This window comes from Carassius carassius, chromosome 18 (genome assembly GCF_963082965.1).
Source record: "Carassius carassius chromosome 18, fCarCar2.1, whole genome shotgun sequence".
Taxonomy (NCBI): domain Eukaryota; kingdom Metazoa; phylum Chordata; class Actinopteri; order Cypriniformes; family Cyprinidae; genus Carassius; species Carassius carassius.
In genome coordinates this window covers 29,256,402-29,273,118 of record NC_081772.1, presented here as the reverse complement: position 1 = coordinate 29,273,118, position 16,717 = coordinate 29,256,402, and the positions used below count along the sequence as shown (strand labels likewise).

Here is a 16,717-nt window from a genome sequence, read left to right as displayed (position 1 = left end):
CCTGCACAGGCCAAGCTTCAGAAACAAAATCACGCAGAAAGATGAGGTGGTAAAAAATTTAAACCTTCCCGTATACTCAACGGCAAAGGGTTGCCGTGACGCGGATTTGAACCGGGGTTGCTGCAGCCACAACGCAGAGTACTAACCACTATACGATCACGGCGTGCCACTGGCTCAACCAAGACAACCCCTGGAGCCCGGATACAAGAAGCAGCAGCGGCGTGTTTGTCCATCGAAGAGGGACTGGACATTTCGCAAATAAGTGCGAGGACCGTGAAAAATGCATGGATGCTTTGCCTCATGGCCTTCAGCAAACAGCGTAGTCGGCAGGATTCGAACCTGCGCGGGGAGACCCCAATGGATTTCTAGTCCATCGCCTTAACCACTCGGCCACGACTACGGGAGTGGACCAATATCTGCTCAGTTTGTGTCCAACACTGCTGTCTGACCTACTTGCAACCAACCCAGCTCAGTCAGCAAGCGGAGAATGCAAGCTAGCCCTGCAAGCGGGTAAAACAGCGGTCCCACTGAGGAGAAATCAGGCTGCCATGTCTCATCCTATGTAATGGGGTTTTTCAGTACTGGCCCTGGGGACCGACAGCACTGCACAATTGGGAAGTCTGTCTTATTCTACTCACTCTGTGAGCACTCTTTCCTAAAGGGATGACCATCAGAATCAGGTTTGCCGAACAAGGGAGATGCACTGATCCCCGGGAGCAGGAAGGAACATCGCTCTAGTACAGAGTCAACAGAAGAGATGGACCGTAGTGATAGCAAGCTGAGGCCTACAAAAAGAAGACTGACCTTCGCCCAAACAGGGACTTGAATTAAGCAGACCACCTTCTGCCATGTTGTGTGTAACACTGCTGCCTGACCTCCTTGCAACCTAGCAAGCCGAGATTGCAAGCTAGCCCTGCAAGCGGGTAAAACAGCGGTCACACTGAGGAGAAATCAGGCTGCCATGTCTCATCCTATGTAATGACGTTTTTCAGTACTGGCCCTGGGGACCGACAGCACTGCACAATTGGGAAATCTGTCTTATTCTACTCACTCTGTGAGCACTCTTTCCTAAAGGGCTGACGATCAGAATCAGGTGTGCCGAACAAGGGAGATGCACTGATCCCCGGGAGCAGGAAGGAACATCGCTCTAGTACAGAGTCAGCAGAAGAGATGGACCGTAGTGATAGCAAGCTGAGGCCTACAAAAAGAAGACTGACCTTCGCCCAAACAGGGACTTGAATTAAGCAGACCACCTTCTGCCATGTTGTGTGTAACACTGCTGCCTGACCTACTTGCAACCTAGCAAGCCGAGATTGTAAGCTAGCCCTTGAAGTGGCTAAAACAGCAGTCCCACTGAGGAGAAATCAGGCTGCCATGTCTCATCCTATGTAATGGGCTTTTTCAGTACTGGCCCCGGGGACCGACAGCACTGCACAAATGGGAGGTCTGTCTTATTCTACTCACTCCGTGAGCACTCTTTCCTAAAGGGCTGACCATCAGAATCATGTGTGCCGAACAAGGAAGATGCACTGACCCCCTGGAGAAGGAAGGAACATCGCTCTAAGAGAAATCAGGCTGCCATGTCTCATCCTATGTAATGACGTTTTTCAGTGCTGGGCCTGGGGACCGACAGCACTGCACAATTCGGAGGTCTGTCTTATTCTACTCACCCTGTGAGCGCGCTTTCCTAACGAGCTGACCATCAGAATCAGGTGTGCCAAACAAGGGAGGTGCACTGATACCCTGGAGCAGGAAGGAACACCGCTCCGGTACAGATTCAGAAGAAGAGATGGACCGTAGTGATAGCAAGGTGACTCCGCCAAAATCAGACAGACCTTCACCCGAACAGGGACTTGAACCCTGGACCCTCAGATTAAAAGTCTGATGCTCTACCGACTGAGCTATCCGGGCTCTTGTGGAGAACTGGCTTCTCACCTTTTATAAAGCAGCAGTTTTACAACAAGCTGCCCAGAAGAGACGCAGGTGTCACGAGGATGAAAGCTAGAAGCAGTTATGGCACAGAGAGCGAAGGACAATAGAAGGCACAATTACGTCACAGAAATCTAAAGCAATACTGCAAATCCCTCCCGTAGTCGGCAGAGTTCGAACCTGCGTGGGGAGACCCCAATGGATTTCAAGTCCATCGCCTTGACCTCTCGGCCACGACTACGGCTAATGTTAAAAAGCAAGCGCCCTTGTCTGGTGGCGCCCTGCACAGGCCAAGCTTCAGAAACAAAATCATGCAGAAATATGAGGTGGTAAAAAATTTAAACCTTCCCGTATACTCAACGGCAAAGGGTTGCCGTGACGCGGATTTGAACCGGGGTTGCTGCAGCCACAACGCAGAGTACTAACCACTATACGATCACGGCGTGCCACTGGCTCAACCAAGACAACCCCTGGAGCCCGGATACAAGAAGCAGCAGCGGCGTGTTTGTCCATCGAAGAGGGACTGGACATTTCGCAAATAAGTGCGAGGACCGTGAAAAATGCATGGATGCTTTGCCTCATGGCCTTCAGCAAACAGCGTAGTCGGCAGGATTCGAACCTGCGCGGGGAGACCCCAATGGATTTCTAGTCCATCGCCTTAACCACTCGGCCACGACTACGGGAGTGGACCAATTTCTGCTCAGTTTGTGTCCAACACTGCTGCCTGACCTACTTGTAACCAACCCAGCTCAGTCAGCAAGCGGAGAATGCAAGCTAGCCCTGCAAGCGGGTAAAACAGCGGTCCCACTGAGGAGAAATCAGGCTGCCATGTCTCATCCTATGTAATGGGGTTTTTCAGTACTGGCCCTGGGGACCGACAGCACTGCACAATTGGGAAGTATGTCTTATTCTACTCACTCTGTGAGCACTCTTTCCTAAAGGGATGACCATCAGAATCAGGTTTGCCGAACAAGGGAGATGCACTGATCCCCGGGAGCAGGAAGGAACATCGCTCTAGTACAGAGTCAACAGAAAAGATGGACCGTAGTGATAGCAAGCTGAGGCCTACAAAAAGAAGACTGACCTTCGCCCAAACAGGGACTTGAATTAAGCAGACCACCTTCTGCCATGTTGTGTGTAACACTGCTGCCTGACCTCCTTGCAACCTAGCAAGCCGAGATTTTAAGCTAGCCCTGGAAGCGGCTAAAACAGCAGTCCCACTGAGGAGAAATCAGGCTGCCATGTCTCATCCTTTGTAATGGGGTTTTTCAGTACTGGCCCTGGGGACCGACAGCACTGCACAATTGGGAAGTCTGTCTTATTCTACTCTCTCTGTGAGCACTCTTTCCTAAAGGGCTGATCATCAGAATCAGGTGTGCCGAACAAGGGAGATGCACTGATCCCCGGGAGCAGGAAGGAACATCGCTCTAGTACAGAGTCAGCAGAAGAGATGGACCGTAGTGATAGCAAGCTGAGGCCTACAAAAAGAAGACTGACCGTCGCCCAAACAGGGACTTGAATTAAGCAGACCACCTTCTGCCATGTTGTGTGTAACACTGCTGCCTGACCTACTTGCAACCTAGCAAGCCGAGATTGTAAGCTAGCCCTTGAAGTGGCTAAAACAGCAGTCCCACTGAGGAGAAATCAGGCTGCCATGTCTCATCCTATGTAATGGGCTTTTTCAGTACTGGCCCTGGGGACCGACAGCACTGCACAAATGGGAGGTCTGTCTTATTCTACTCACTCCGTGAACACTCTTTCCTAAAGGGCTGACCATCAGGATCATGTGTGCCGAACACGGAGATGCACTGACCCCCTGGAGAAGGAAGGAACATCGCTCTAAGAGAAATCAGGCTGCCATGTCTCATCCTATGTAATGACGTTTTTCAGTGCTGGGCCTGGGGACCGACAGCACTGCACAATTCGGAGGTCTGTCTTATTCTACTCACCCTGTGAGCGCGCTTTCCTAACGAGCTGACCATCAGAATCAGGTGTGCCAAACAAGGGAGGTGCACTGATACCCTGGAGCAGGAAGGAACACCGCTCCGGTACAGATTCAGAAGAAGAGATGGACCGTAGTGATAGCAAGGTGACTCCGCCAAAATCAGACAGACCTTCACCCGAACAGGGACTTGAACCCTGGACCCTCAGATTAAAAGTCTGATGCTCTACCGACTGAGCTATCCGGGCTCTTGTGGAAAACTGGCTTCTCACCTTTTATAAAGCAGCAGTTTTACAACAAGCTGCCCAGAAGAGACGCAGGTGTCACGAGGATGAAAGCTAGAAGCAGTTATGGCACAGAGAGCGAAGGACAATAGAAGGCACAATTACGTCACAGAAATCTAAAGCAATACTGCAAATCCCTCCCGTAGTCGGCAGAGTTCGAACCTGCGTGGGGAGACCCCAATGGATTTCAAGTCCATCGCCTTGACCTCTCGGCCACGACTACGGCTAAAGTTAAAAAGCAAGCGCCCTTGTCTGGTGGCGCCCTGCACAGGCCAAGCTTCAGAAACAAAATCATGCAGAAATATGAGGTGGTAAAAAATTTAAACCTTCCCGTATACTCAACGGCAAAGGGTTGCCGTGACGCGGATTTGAACCGGGGTTGCTGCAGCCACAACGCAGAGTACTAACCACTATACGATCACGGCGTGCCACTGGCTCAACAAAGACAACCCCTGGAGCCCGGATACAAGAAGCAGCAGCGGCGTGTTTGTCCATCGAAGAGGGACTGGACATTTCGCAAATAAGTGCGAGGACCGTGAAAAATGCATGGATGCTTTGCCTCATGGCCTTCAGCAAACAGCGTAGTCGGCAGGATTCGAACCTGCGCGGGAGACCCCAATGGATTTCTAGTCCATCGCCTTAATCACTCGGCCACGACTACGGGAGTGGACCAATTTCTGCTCAGTTTGTGTCCAACACTGCTGCCTGACCTACTTGCAACCAACCCAGCTCAGTCAGCAAGCGGAGAATGCAAGCTAGCCCTGCAAGCGGGTAAAACAGCGGTCCCACTGAGGAGAAATCAGGCTGCCATGTCTCATCCTATGTAATGGGGTTTTTCAGTACTGGCCCTGGGGACCGACAGCACTGCACAATTGGGAAGTCTGTCTTATTCTACTCACTCTGTGAGCACTCTTTCCTAAAGGGATGACCATCAGAATCAGGTTTGCCGAACAAGGGAGATGCACTGATCCCCGGGAGCAGGAAGGAACATCGCTCTAGTACAGAGTCAGCAGAAGAGATGGACCGTAGTGATAGCAAGCTGAGGCCTACAAAAAGAAGACTGACCGTCGCCCAAACAGGGACTTGAATTAAGCAGACCACCTTCTGCCATGTTGTGTGTAACACTGCTGCCTGACCTACTTGCAACCTAGCAAGCCGAGATTGTAAGCTAGCCCTTGAAGTGGCTAAAACAGCAGTCCCACTGAGGAGAAATCAGGCTGCCATGTCTCATCCTATGTAATGGGCTTTTTCAGTACTGGCCCTGGGGACCGACAGCACTGCACAAATGGGAGGTCTGTCTTATTCTACTCACTCCGTGAACACTCTTTCCTAAAGGGCTGACCATCAGGATCATGTGTGCCGAACACGGAGATGCACTGACCCCCTGGAGAAGGAAGGAACATCGCTCTAAGAGAAATCAGGCTGCCATGTCTCATCCTATGTTATGACGTTTTTCAGTGCTGGGCCTGGGGACCGACAGCACTGCACAATTCGGAGGTCTGTCTTATTCTACTCACTCTGTGAGCGCGCTTTCCTAACGAGCTGACCATCAGAATCAGGTGTGCCAAACAAGGGAGGTGCACTGATACCCTGAAGCAGGAAGGAACACCGCTCCAGTACAGATTCAGAAGAAGAGATGGACCGTAGTGATAGCAAGGTTACTCCGCCAAAAGCAGACAGACCTTCACCCGAACAGGGACTTGAACCCTAGACCCTCAGATTAAAAGTCTGATGCTCTACCGACTGAGCTAACCGGGCTCTTGTGGAGAACTGGCTTCTCACCTTTTATAAAGCAGCAGTTTTACAACAAGCTGCCCAGAAGAGACGCAGGTGTCACGAGGATGAAAGCTAGAAGCAGTTATGGCACAGAGAGCGAAGGACAATAGAAGGCACAATTACCGTCACAAAAATCTAAAGCAATACTGCAAATCCCTCCCGTAGTCGGCAGAGTTCGAACCTGCGCAGGGAGACCCCAATGGATTTCAAGTCCATCGCCTTAACCTCTCGGCCACGACTACGCCTAAAGTTAAAAAGCAAGCGCCCTTGTCTGGTGGCGCCCTGCACAGGCCAAGCTTCAGAAACAAAATCACGCAGAAAGATGAGGTGGTAAAAAATTTCAACCTTCCCGTATACTCAACAGCAAAGGGTTGCCGTGACGCGGATTCGAACCGGGGTTGCTGCAGCCACAACGCAGAGTACTAACCACTATACAATCACGGCGTGCCACTGGCTCAACCAAGACAACCCCTGGAGCCCGGATACAAGAAGCAGCAGCGGCGTGCTTGTCCATCGAAGAGGGACTGGACATTTCGCAAATAAGTGCGAGGACCGTGAAAAATGCATGGATGCTTTGCCTCATGGCCTTCAGCAAAAAGCGTAGTCGGCAGGATTCGAACCTGCGCGGGGAGACCCCAATGGATTTCTAGTCCATCGCCTTAACCACTCGGCCACGACTACGGGAGTGGACCAATTTCTGCTCAGTTTGTGTCCAACACTGCTGCCTGACCTACTTGCAACCAACCCAGCTCAGTCAGCAAGCGGAGAATGCAAGCTAGCCCTGCAAGCGGGTAAAACAGCGGTCCCACTGAGGAGAAATCAGGCTGCCATGTCTCATTCTATGTAATGGGGTTTTTCAGTACTGGCCCTGGGGACCGACAGCACTGCACAATTGGGAAGTCTGTCTTATTCTACTCACTCTGTGAGCACTCTTTCCTAAAGGGATGACCATCAGAATCAGGTTTGCCGAACAAGGGAGATGCACTGATCCCCGGGAGCAGGAAGGAACATCGCTCTAGTACAGAGTCAGCAGAAGAGATGGACCGTAGTGATAGCAAGCTGAGGCCTACAAAAAGAAGACTGACCTTCGCCCAAACAGGGACTTGAATTAAGCAGACCACCTTCTGCCATGTTGTGTGTAACACTGCTGCCTGACCTACTTGCAACCTAGCAAGCCGAGATTGTAAGCTAGCCCTTGAAGTGGCTAAAACAGCAGTCCCACTGAGGAGAAATCAGGCTGCCATGTCTCATCCTATGTAATGGGCTTTTTCAGTACTGGCCCTGGGGACCGACAGCACTGCACAAATGGTTAATGAGTGAGTGAAGTGACATTCAGCCAAGTATGGTGACCCATACTCAGAATTTGTGCTCTGCATTTAACCCATCCGAAAGGCACACACACAGAGCAGTGAACACACACACACTGTGAGCACACACCCGGAGCAGTGGGCAGCCATTTATGCTGCGGCGCCCGGGGAGCAGTTGGGGGTTCAATGCCTTGCTCAAGGGAACCTAAGTCGTGGTATTGAAGGTGGAGAGAGAACTGTACATGCACTCCCCCCACCCACAATTCCTGCCGGCCTGGGACTCGAACTCACAACCTTTCTGATTGGGAGTCCAACTCTCTAACCATTAGGCCACGACTCCCCACATGGGAGGTCTGTCTTATTCTACTCACTCCGTGAGCACTCTTTCCTAAAGGGCTGACCATCAGAATCATGTGTGCCGAACAAGGAAGATGCACTGACCCCCTGGAGAAGGAAGGAACATCGCTCTAAGAGAAATCAGGCTGCCATGTCTCATCCTATGTAATGACGTTTTTCAGTGCTGGGCCTGGGGACCGACAGCACTGCACAATTCGGAGGTCTGTCTTATTCTACTCACTCTGTGAGCGCGCTTTCCTAATGAGCTGACCATCAGAATCAGGTGTGCCAAACAAGGGAGGTGCACTGATACCCTGGAGCAGGAAGGAACACCGCTCCGGTACAGATTCAGAAGAAGAGATGGACCGTAGTGATAGCAAGGTGACTCCGCCAAAAGCAGACAGACCTTCACCCGAACAGGGACTTGAACCCTGGACCTTCAGATTAAAAGTCTGATGCTCTACCGACTGAGCTATCTGGGCTCTTGTGGAGAACTGGCTTCTCACCTTTTATAAAGCAGCAGTTTTACAACAAGCTGCCCAGAAGAGACGCAGGTGTCACGAGGATGAAAGCTAGAAGCAGTTATGGCACAGAGAGCGAAGGACAATAGAAGGCACAATTACCGTCACAGAAATCTAAAGCAATACTGCAAATCCCTCCCGTAGTCAGCAGAGTTCGAACCTGCGTGGGGAGACCCCAATGGATTTCAAGTCCATCGCCTTAACCTCTCGGCCACGACTACGGCTAATGTTAAAAAGCAAGCACCCTTGTCTGGTGGCGCCCTGCACAGGCCAAGCTTCAGAAACAAAATCACGCAGAAAGATGAGGTGGTAAAAAATTTTCAACCTTCCCGTATAATCAACGGCAAAGGGTTGCCGTGACCCGGATTCGAACCGGGGTTGCTGCGGCCACAACGCAGAGTACTAACCACTATACGATCACGGCGTGCCACTGGCTCACCCAAGACAGCCCCTGGAGCCCGGATACAAGAAGCAGCAGCGGCGTGTTTGTCCATCGAAGAGAGACTGGACATTTCGCAAATAAGTGCGAGGACCGTGAAAAATGCATGGATGCTTTGCCTCATGGCCTTCAGCGTAGTCGGCAGGATTCAAACCTGCGCGGGGAAACCCCAATGGATTTCTAGTCCATCGCCTTAACCACTCAGCCACGACTATGGTAGTAAACCAATTTCTGCTCAGTTTGTGTCCAACACTGCTGTCTGACCTACTTGCAACCAACCCAGCTCAGTCAGCAAGCGGAGATTGCAAGCTAGCCCTGCAAGCGGGTAAAACAGCGGTCCCACTGAGGAGAAATCAGGCTGCCATGTCTCATCCTATGTAATGGGGTTTTTCAGTACTGGCCCTGGGGACCGACAGCACTGCACAAATGGGAGGTCTGTCTTATTCTACTCACTCCGTGAGCACTCTTTCCTAAAGGGCTGACCATCAGGATCATGTGTGCCGAACACGGAGATGCACTGACCCCCTGGAGAAGGAAGGAACATCGCTCTAAGAGAAATCAGGCTGCCATGTCTCATCCTATGTTATGACGTTTTTCAGTGCTGGGCCTGGGGACCGACAGCACTGCACAATTCGGAGGTCTGTCTTATTCTACTCACTCTGTGAGCGCGCTTTCCTAACGAGCTGACCATCAGAATCAGGTGTGCCAAACAAGGGAGGTGCACTGATACCCTGAAGCAGGAAGGAACACCGCTCCGGTACAGATTCAGAAGAAGAGATGGACCGTAGTGATAGCAAGGTGACTCCGCCAAAAGCAGACAGACCTTCACCCGAACAGGGACTTGAACCCTAGACCCTCAGATTAAAAGTCTGATGCTCTACCGACTGAGCTATCCGGGCTCTTGTGGAGAACTGGCTTCTCACCTTTTATAAAGCAGCAGTTTTACAACAAGCTGCCCAGAAGAGACGCAGGTGTCACGAGGATGAAAGCTAGAAGCAGTTATGGCACAGAGAGCGAAGGACAATAGAAGGCACAATTACCGTCACAAAAATCTAAAGCAATACTGCAAATCCCTCCCGTAGTCGGCAGAGTTCGAACCTGCGCGGGGAGACCCCAATGGATTTCAAGTCCATCGCCTTAACCTCTCGGCCACGACTACGCCTAATGTTAAAAAGCAAGCGCCCTTGTCTGGTGGCGCCCTGCACAGGCCAAGCTTCAGAAACAAAATCACGCAGAAAGATGAGGTGGTAAAAAATTTCAACCTTCCCGTATACTCAACGGCAAAGGGTTGCCGTGACGCGGATTCGAACCGGGGTTGCTGCAGCCACAACGCAGAGTACTAACCACTATACAATCACGGCGTGCCACTGGCTCAACCAAGACAACTCCTGGAGCCCGGATACAAGAAGCAGCAGCGGCGTGTTTGTCCATCGAAGAGGGACTGGACATTTCGCAAATAAGTGCGAGGACCGTGAAAAATGCATGGATGCTTTGCCTCATGGCCTTCAGCAAAAAGCGTAGTCGGCAGGATTCAAACCTGCGCGGGGAGACCCCAATGGATTTCTAGTCCATCGCCTTAACCACTCGGCCACGACTACGGGAGTGGACCAATTTCTGCTCAGTTTGTGTCCAACACTGCTGCCTGACCTACTTGCAACCAACCCAGCTCAGTCAGCAAGCGGAGAATGCAAGCTAGCCCTGCAAGCGGGTAAAACAGCGGTCCCACTGAGGAGAAATCAGGCTGCCATGTCTCATTCTATGTAATGGGGTTTTTCAGTACTGGCCCTGGGGACCGACAGCACTGCACAATTGGGAAGTCTGTCTTATTCTACTCACTCTGTGAGCACTCTTTCCTAAAGGGCTGACGATCAGAATCAGGTTTGCCGAACAAGGGAGATGCACTGATCCCCGGGAGCAGGAAGGAACATCGCTCTAGTACAGAGTCAGCAGAAGAGATGGACCGTAGTGATAGCAAGCTGAGGCCTACAAAAAGAAGACTGACCTTCGCCCAAACAGGGACTTGAATTAAGCAGACCACCTTCTGCCATGTTGTGTGTAACACTGCTGCCTGACCTACTTGCAACCTAGCAAGCCGAGATTGTAAGCTAGCCCTTGAAGTGGCTAAAACAGCAGTCCCACTGAGGAGAAATCAGGCTGCCATGTCTCATCCTATGTAATGGGCTTTTTCAGTACTGGCCCTGGGGACCGACAGCACTGCACAAATGGTTAATGAGTGAGTGAAGTGACATTCAGCCAAGTATGGTGACCCATACTCAGAATTTGTGCTCTGCATTTAACCCATCCGAAAGGCACACACACAGAGCAGTGAACACACACACACTGTGAGCACACACCCGGAGCAGTGGGCAGCCATTTATGCTGCGGCGCCCGGGGAGCAGTTGGGGGTTCAATGCCTTGCTCAAGGGAACCTAAGTCGTGGTATTGAAGGTGGAGAGAGAACTGTACATGCACTCCCCCCACCCACAATTCCTGCCGGCCTGGGACTCGAACTCACAACCTTTCTGATTGGGAGTCCAACTCTCTAACCATTAGGCCACGACTCCCCACATGGGAGGTCTGTCTTATTCTACTCACTCCGTGAGCACTCTTTCCTAAAGGGCTGACCATCAGAATCATGTGTGCCGAACAAGGAAGATGCACTGACCCCCTGGAGAAGGAAGGAACATCGCTCTAAGAGAAATCAGGCTGCCATGTCTCATCCTATGTAATGACGTTTTTCAGTGCTGGGCCTGGGGACCGACAGCACTGCACAATTCGGAGGTCTGTCTTATTCTACTCACTCTGTGAGCGCGCTTTCCTAATGAGCTGACCATCAGAATCAGGTGTGCCAAACAAGGGAGGTGCACTGATACCCTGGAGCAGGAAGGAACACCGCTCCGGTACAGATTCAGAAGAAGAGATGGACCGTAGTGATAGCAAGGTGACTCCGCCAAAAGCAGACAGACCTTCACCCGAACAGGGACTTGAACCCTGGACCCTCAGATTAAAAGTCTGATGCTCTACCGACTGAGCTATCTGGGCTCTTGTGGAGAACTGGCTTCTCACCTTTTATAAAGCAGCAGTTTTACAACAAGCTGCCCAGAAGAGACGCAGGTGTCACGAGGATGAAAGCTAGAAGCAGTTATGGCACAGAGAGCGAAGGACAATAGAAGGCACAATTACCGTCACAGAAATCTAAAGCAATACTGCAAATCCCTCCCGTAGTCGGCAGAGTTCGAACCTGCGTGGGGAGAACCCAATGGATTTCAAGTCCATCGCCTTAACCTCTCGGCCACGACTACGGCTAATGTTAAAAAGCAAGCACCCTTGTCTGGTGGCGCCCTGCACAGGCCAAGCTTCAGAAACAAAATCACGCAGAAAGATGAGGTGGTAAAAAATTTTCAACCTTCCCGTATAATCAACGGCAAAGGGTTGCCGTGACCCGGATTCGAACCAGGGTTGCTGCGGCCACAACGCAGAGTACTAACCACTATACGATCACGGCATGCCACTGGCTCACCCAAGACAGCCCCTGGAGCCCGGATACAAGAAGCAGCAGCGGCGTGTTTGTCCATCGAAGAGAGACTGGACATTTCGCAAATAAGTGCGAGGACCGTGAAAAATGCATGGATGCTTTGCCTCATGGCCTTCAGCGTAGTCGGCAGGATTCAAACCTGCGCGGGGAAACCCCAATGGATTTCTAGTCCATCACCTTAACCACTCAGCCACGACTATGGTAGTAAACCAATTTCTGCTCAGTTTGTGTCCAACACTGCTGTCTGACCTACTTGCAACCAACCCAGCTCAGTCAGCAAGCGGAGATTGCAAGCTAGCCCTGCAAGCGGGTAAAACAGCGGTCCCACTGAGGAGAAATCAGGCTGCCATGTCTCATCCTATGTAATGGGGTTTTTCAGTACTGGCCCTGGGGACCGACAGCACTGCACAATTGGGAAGTCTGTCTTATTCTACTCACTCTGTGAGCACTCTTTCCTAAAGGGCTGACCATCAGAATCAGGTGTGCCGAACAAGGGAGATGCACTGATCCCCGGGAGCAGGAAGGAACATCGCTCTAGTACAGAGTCAGCAGAAGAGATGGACCGTAGTGATAGCAAGCTGAGGCCTACAAAAAGAAGACTGACCTTCGCCCAAACAGGGACTTGAATTAAGCAGACCACCTTCTGCCATGTTGTGTGTAACACTGCTGCCTGACCTACTTGCAACCTAGCAAGCCGAGATTGTAAGCTAGCCCTTGAAGTGGCTAAAACAGCAGTCCCACTGAGGAGAAATCAGGCTGCCATGTCTCATCCTATGTAATGGGCTTTTTCAGTACTGGCCCTGGGGACCGACAGCACTGCACAAATGGTTAATGAGTGAGTGAAGTGACATTCAGCCAAGTATGGTGACCCATACTCAGAATTTGTGCTCTGCATTTAACCCATCCGAAAGGCACACACACAGAGCAGTGAACACACACACACTGTGAGCACACACCCGGAGCAGTGGGCAGCCATTTATGCTGCGGCGCCCGGGGAGCAGTTGGGGGTTCAATGCCTTGCTCAAGGGAACCTAAGTCGTGGTATTGAAGGTGGAGAGAGAACTGTACATGCACTCCCCCCACCCACAATTCCTGCCGGCCTGGGACTCGAACTCACAACCTTTCCGATTGGAAGTCCAACTCTCTAACCATTAGGCCACGACTCCCCACATGGGAGGTCTGTCTTATTCTACTCACTCCGTGAGCACTCTTTCCTAAAGGGCTGACCATCAGAATCATGTGTGCCGAACAAGGAAGATGCACTGACCCCCTGGAGAAGGAAGGAACATCGCTCTAAGAGAAATCAGGCTGCCATGTCTCATCCTATGTAATGACGTTTTTCAGTGCTGGGCCTGGGGACCGACAGCACTGCACAATTCGGAGGTCTGTCTTATTCTACTCACTCTGTGAGCGCGCTTTCCTAATGAGCTGACCATCAGAATCAGGTGTGCCAAACAAGGGAGGTGCACTGATACCCTGGAGCAGGAAGGAACACCGCTCCGGTACAGATTCAGAAGAAGAGATGGACCGTAGTGATAGCAAGGTGACTCCGCCAAAAGCAGACAGACCTTCACCCGAACAGGGACTTGAACCCTGGACCCTCAGATTAAAAGTCTGATGCTCTACCGACTGAGCTATCCGGGCTCTTGTGGAGAACTGGCTTCTCACCTTTTATAAAGCAGCAGTTTTACAACAAGCTGCCCAGAAGAGACGCAGGTGTCACGAGGATGAAAGCTAGAAGCAGTTATGGCACAGAGAGCGAAGGACAATAGAAGGCACAATTACCGTCACAGAAATCTAAAGCAATACTGCAAATCCCTCCCATAGTCGGCAGAGTTCGAACCTGCGTGGGGAGACCCCAATGGATTTCAAGTCCATCGCCTTAACCTCTCGGCCACGACTACGGCTAATGTTAAAAAGCAAGCACCCTTGTCTGGTGGCGCCCTGCACAGGCCAAGCTTCAGAAACAAAATCATGCAGAAAGATGAGGTGGTAAAAAATTTTCAACCTTCCCGTATAATCAACGGCAAACGGTTGCCGTGACCCGGATTCGAACCGGGGTTGCTGCGGCCACAACGCAGAGTACTAACCACTATACGATCACGGCGTGCCACTGGCTCACCCAAGACAGCCCCTGGAGCCCGGATACAAGAAGCAGCAGCGGCGTGTTTGTCCATCGAAGAGAGACTGGACATTTCGCAAATAAGTGCGAGGACCGTGAAAAATGCATGGATGCTTTGCCTCATGGCCTTCAGCGTAGTCGGCAGGATTCAAACCTGCGCGGGGAAACCCCAATGGATTTCTAGTCCATCGCCTTAACCACTCAGCCACGACTATGGTAGTAAACCAATTTCTGCTCAGTTTGTGTCCAACACTGCTGTCTGACCTACTTGCAACCAACCCAGCTCAGTCAGCAAGCGGAGATTGCAAGCTAGCCCTGCAAGCGGGTAAAACAGCGGTCCCACTGAGGAGAAATCAGGCTGCCATGTCTCATCCTATGTAATGGGGTTTTTCAGTACTGGCCCTGGGGACCGACAGCACTGCACAATTGGGAAGTCTGTCTTATTCTACTCACTCTGTGAGCACTCTTTCCTAAAGGGCTGACCATCAGAATCAGGTTTGCCGAACAAGGGAGATGCACTGATCCCCGGGAGCAGGAAGGAACATCGCTCTAGTACAGAGTCAGAAGAAGAGATGGACCGTAGTGATAGCAAGCTGAGGCCTACAAAAAGAAGACTGACCTTCGCCAAAACAGGGACTTAAATTAAGCAGACCACCTTCTTCCATGTTGTGTGTAACACTGCTGCCTGACCTACTTGCAACCTAGCAAGCCGAGATTGTAAGCTAGCCCTTGAAGTGGCTAAAACAGCAGTCCAACTGAGGAGAAATCAGGCTGCCATGTCTCATCCTATGTAATGGGGTTTTTCAGTACTGGCCCTGGGGACCGACAGCACTGCACAAATGGGAGGTCTGTCTTATTCTACTCACTCCGTGAGCACTCTTTCCTAAAGGGCTGACCGTCAGAATCATGTGTGCCGAACAAGGAAGATGCACTGACCCCCTGGAGAAGGAAGGAACATCGCTCTAAGAGAAATCAGGCTGCCATGTCTCATCCTATGTAATGGCGTTTTTCAGTGCTGGGCCTGGGGACCGACAGCACTGCACAATTCGGAGGTCTGTCTTATTCTACTCACTCTGTGAGCGCGCTTTCCTAATGAGCTGACCATCAGAATCAGGTGTGCCAAACAAGGGAGGTGCACTGATACCCTGGAGCAGGAAGGAACACCGCTCCGGTACAGATTCAGAAGAACAGATGGACCGTAGTGATAGCAAGGTGACTCCGCCAAAAGCAGACAGACCTTAGCCCGAACAGGGACTTGAACCCTGGACCCTCAGATTAAAAGTCTGATGCTCTACCGACTGAGCTATCCAGGCTCTTATGGAGAACTGGCTTCTCACCTTTTATAAAGCAGCAGTTTTACAACAAGCTGCCTAGAAGAGACGCAGGTGTCACGAGGATGAAAGCTAGAAGCAGTTATGGCACAGAGAGCGAAGGACCATAGAAGGCACAATTACCGTCACAGAAAGCTAAAGCAATACTGCAAATCCCTCCTGTAGTCGGCAGAGTTCGAACCTGCGCGGGGAGACCCCAATGGATTTCAAGTCCATCGCCTTAACCTCTCGGCCACGACTACGCCTAATGTTAAAAAGCAAGCGCCCTTGTCTGGTGGCGCCCTGCACAGGCCAAGCTTCAGAAACAAAATCACGCAGAAAGATGTTGTGGTAAAAAATGTCAACCTTCCCGTATACTCAACGGCAAAGGGTTGCCGTGACGCGGATTCGAACCGGGGTTGCTGCAGCCACAACGCAGAGTACTAACCACTATACAATCACGGCGTGCCACTGGCTCAACCAAGACAACCCCTGGAGCCCGGATACAAGAAGCAGCAGCAGCGTGTTTGTCCATCGAAGAGGGACTGGACATTTCGCAAATAAGTGCGAGGACCGTGAAAAATGAATGGATGCTTTGCCTCATGGCCTTCAGCAAACAGCGTAGTCGGCAGGATTCGAACCTGCGCGGGGAGACCCCAATGGATTTCTAGTCCATCGCCTTAACCACTCGGCCACGACTACGGGAGTGGACCAATTTCTGCTCAGTTTGTGTCCAACACTGCTGCCTGACCTACTAGCAACCAACCCAGCTCAGTCAGCAAGCGGAGAATGCAAGCTAGCCCTGCAAGCGGGTAAAACAGCGGTCCCACTGAGGAGAAATCAGGCTGCCATGTCTCATCCTATGTAATGGGGTTTTTCAGTACTGGCCCTGGGGACCGACAGCACTGCACAATTGGGAAGTCTGTCTTATTCTACTCACTCTGTGAGCACTCTTTCCTAAAGGGATGACCATCAGAATCAGGTTTGCCGAACAAGGGAGATGCACTGATCCCCGGGAGAAGGAAAGAACATCGCTCTAATACAGAGTCAGCAGAAGAGATGGACCCGTAGTGATAGCAAGCTATGCCCTCCAAAAAGTAGACTGACCTTCGCCCAAACAGGGACTTGAATTAAGCAGACTACCTTCTGCCCTGTTGTGTGTCACATTGCTGCCTGACCTACTTGCAACCTAGCAAGCCGAGATTGTAAGCTAGCA

General features: G+C 51.4%; 24 non-coding genes across 24 annotated transcripts; all 24 read right to left on the bottom strand.

The window, feature by feature from the left end:
• Nucleotides 1-318: 318 nt before the first annotated feature.
• On the bottom strand, nucleotides 319-400 carry trnas-aga (transfer RNA serine (anticodon AGA)). The gene has a single exon. It is a non-coding gene; the product is annotated as a tRNA-Ser (tRNA).
• Nucleotides 401-1,838: 1,438 nt separating this feature from the next.
• On the bottom strand, nucleotides 1,839-1,911 carry trnak-uuu (transfer RNA lysine (anticodon UUU)). The gene has a single exon. It is a non-coding gene; the product is annotated as a tRNA-Lys (tRNA).
• Nucleotides 1,912-2,088: 177 nt separating this feature from the next.
• On the bottom strand, nucleotides 2,089-2,170 carry trnas-uga (transfer RNA serine (anticodon UGA)). The gene has a single exon. It is a non-coding gene; the product is annotated as a tRNA-Ser (tRNA).
• Nucleotides 2,171-2,527: 357 nt separating this feature from the next.
• trnas-aga (transfer RNA serine (anticodon AGA)) lies at nucleotides 2,528-2,609 on the bottom strand. Its single transcript has one exon. It is a non-coding gene; the product is annotated as a tRNA-Ser (tRNA).
• Nucleotides 2,610-4,046: 1,437 nt separating this feature from the next.
• Nucleotides 4,047-4,119, bottom strand: trnak-uuu (transfer RNA lysine (anticodon UUU)). The gene has a single exon. It is a non-coding gene; the product is annotated as a tRNA-Lys (tRNA).
• Nucleotides 4,120-4,296: 177 nt separating this feature from the next.
• trnas-uga (transfer RNA serine (anticodon UGA)) lies at nucleotides 4,297-4,378 on the bottom strand. The gene has a single exon. It is a non-coding gene; the product is annotated as a tRNA-Ser (tRNA).
• A 357-nt stretch (nucleotides 4,379-4,735) lies between these two features.
• On the bottom strand, nucleotides 4,736-4,816 carry trnas-aga (transfer RNA serine (anticodon AGA)). The gene has a single exon. It is a non-coding gene; the product is annotated as a tRNA-Ser (tRNA).
• Nucleotides 4,817-6,091: 1,275 nt separating this feature from the next.
• trnas-uga (transfer RNA serine (anticodon UGA)) lies at nucleotides 6,092-6,173 on the bottom strand. The gene has a single exon. It is a non-coding gene; the product is annotated as a tRNA-Ser (tRNA).
• A 357-nt stretch (nucleotides 6,174-6,530) lies between these two features.
• Nucleotides 6,531-6,612, bottom strand: trnas-aga (transfer RNA serine (anticodon AGA)). The gene has a single exon. It is a non-coding gene; the product is annotated as a tRNA-Ser (tRNA).
• A 1,371-nt stretch (nucleotides 6,613-7,983) lies between these two features.
• On the bottom strand, nucleotides 7,984-8,056 carry trnak-uuu (transfer RNA lysine (anticodon UUU)). Its single transcript has one exon. It is a non-coding gene; the product is annotated as a tRNA-Lys (tRNA).
• Nucleotides 8,057-8,447: 391 nt separating this feature from the next.
• Nucleotides 8,448-8,519, bottom strand: trnah-gug (transfer RNA histidin (anticodon GUG)). The gene has a single exon. It is a non-coding gene; the product is annotated as a tRNA-His (tRNA).
• A 148-nt stretch (nucleotides 8,520-8,667) lies between these two features.
• On the bottom strand, nucleotides 8,668-8,749 carry trnas-aga (transfer RNA serine (anticodon AGA)). Its single transcript has one exon. It is a non-coding gene; the product is annotated as a tRNA-Ser (tRNA).
• A 611-nt stretch (nucleotides 8,750-9,360) lies between these two features.
• On the bottom strand, nucleotides 9,361-9,433 carry trnak-uuu (transfer RNA lysine (anticodon UUU)). The gene has a single exon. It is a non-coding gene; the product is annotated as a tRNA-Lys (tRNA).
• A 178-nt stretch (nucleotides 9,434-9,611) lies between these two features.
• On the bottom strand, nucleotides 9,612-9,693 carry trnas-uga (transfer RNA serine (anticodon UGA)). Its single transcript has one exon. It is a non-coding gene; the product is annotated as a tRNA-Ser (tRNA).
• A 357-nt stretch (nucleotides 9,694-10,050) lies between these two features.
• On the bottom strand, nucleotides 10,051-10,132 carry trnas-aga (transfer RNA serine (anticodon AGA)). The gene has a single exon. It is a non-coding gene; the product is annotated as a tRNA-Ser (tRNA).
• Nucleotides 10,133-11,503: 1,371 nt separating this feature from the next.
• trnak-uuu (transfer RNA lysine (anticodon UUU)) lies at nucleotides 11,504-11,576 on the bottom strand. The gene has a single exon. It is a non-coding gene; the product is annotated as a tRNA-Lys (tRNA).
• A 391-nt stretch (nucleotides 11,577-11,967) lies between these two features.
• trnah-gug (transfer RNA histidin (anticodon GUG)) lies at nucleotides 11,968-12,039 on the bottom strand. The gene has a single exon. It is a non-coding gene; the product is annotated as a tRNA-His (tRNA).
• Nucleotides 12,040-12,187: 148 nt separating this feature from the next.
• Nucleotides 12,188-12,269, bottom strand: trnas-aga (transfer RNA serine (anticodon AGA)). Its single transcript has one exon. It is a non-coding gene; the product is annotated as a tRNA-Ser (tRNA).
• Nucleotides 12,270-13,640: 1,371 nt separating this feature from the next.
• On the bottom strand, nucleotides 13,641-13,713 carry trnak-uuu (transfer RNA lysine (anticodon UUU)). The gene has a single exon. It is a non-coding gene; the product is annotated as a tRNA-Lys (tRNA).
• A 391-nt stretch (nucleotides 13,714-14,104) lies between these two features.
• trnah-gug (transfer RNA histidin (anticodon GUG)) lies at nucleotides 14,105-14,176 on the bottom strand. The gene has a single exon. It is a non-coding gene; the product is annotated as a tRNA-His (tRNA).
• Nucleotides 14,177-14,324: 148 nt separating this feature from the next.
• trnas-aga (transfer RNA serine (anticodon AGA)) lies at nucleotides 14,325-14,406 on the bottom strand. The gene has a single exon. It is a non-coding gene; the product is annotated as a tRNA-Ser (tRNA).
• Nucleotides 14,407-15,431: 1,025 nt separating this feature from the next.
• trnak-uuu (transfer RNA lysine (anticodon UUU)) lies at nucleotides 15,432-15,504 on the bottom strand. Its single transcript has one exon. It is a non-coding gene; the product is annotated as a tRNA-Lys (tRNA).
• Nucleotides 15,505-15,682: 178 nt separating this feature from the next.
• trnas-uga (transfer RNA serine (anticodon UGA)) lies at nucleotides 15,683-15,764 on the bottom strand. Its single transcript has one exon. It is a non-coding gene; the product is annotated as a tRNA-Ser (tRNA).
• A 357-nt stretch (nucleotides 15,765-16,121) lies between these two features.
• Nucleotides 16,122-16,203, bottom strand: trnas-aga (transfer RNA serine (anticodon AGA)). The gene has a single exon. It is a non-coding gene; the product is annotated as a tRNA-Ser (tRNA).
• Nucleotides 16,204-16,717: the final 514 nt, after the last annotated feature.